This window comes from Eleginops maclovinus, chromosome 23 (genome assembly GCF_036324505.1).
Source record: "Eleginops maclovinus isolate JMC-PN-2008 ecotype Puerto Natales chromosome 23, JC_Emac_rtc_rv5, whole genome shotgun sequence".
Lineage (NCBI taxonomy): Eukaryota > Metazoa > Chordata > Actinopteri > Perciformes > Eleginopidae > Eleginops > Eleginops maclovinus.
Window position 1 is genome coordinate 22172534 of NC_086371.1, and position 509 is coordinate 22173042.

Genomic DNA, 509 nt, shown 5'->3' on the forward strand with positions numbered 1-509 from the left:
AGCAAAACAAATGTTTCCACAAGCAGGTGAAGGCAAGCACTACTGGTTTAAAATCACTGAAGTTGAAACACATTTAACTAATGTCATATGAATGCCACAGAATACTTATGGAATTCCTAAATACTGTAGTTAAAATGGTATACATATATTTGCTTATGCTTACTTTACACATTTTCTTGTCAATTAAATGAGTTAAAATAAAAAGCACACTTTATCATGTGCGTATAACTAATGCATGAATATATATCATTATTATTTTTGTCGAAAGGATACGCTAAATTACAAGTAACTTTTTCCTTAGTGTACATTTACATTTTATTTAATTTATCACTTGTAAACATAAAAACATAAAAAACGAACATAAAGTGACACAATATATTACTATTTTTACAAGGGAAGTCAGCCTTGCTCCCAAACCCAATAATTTTACTACACCTTGACTAGATCTGATATTATTCAAGCAAATTGGGTAGTTTTAAACCATTTCAAGAAATCAAAAATACCACATC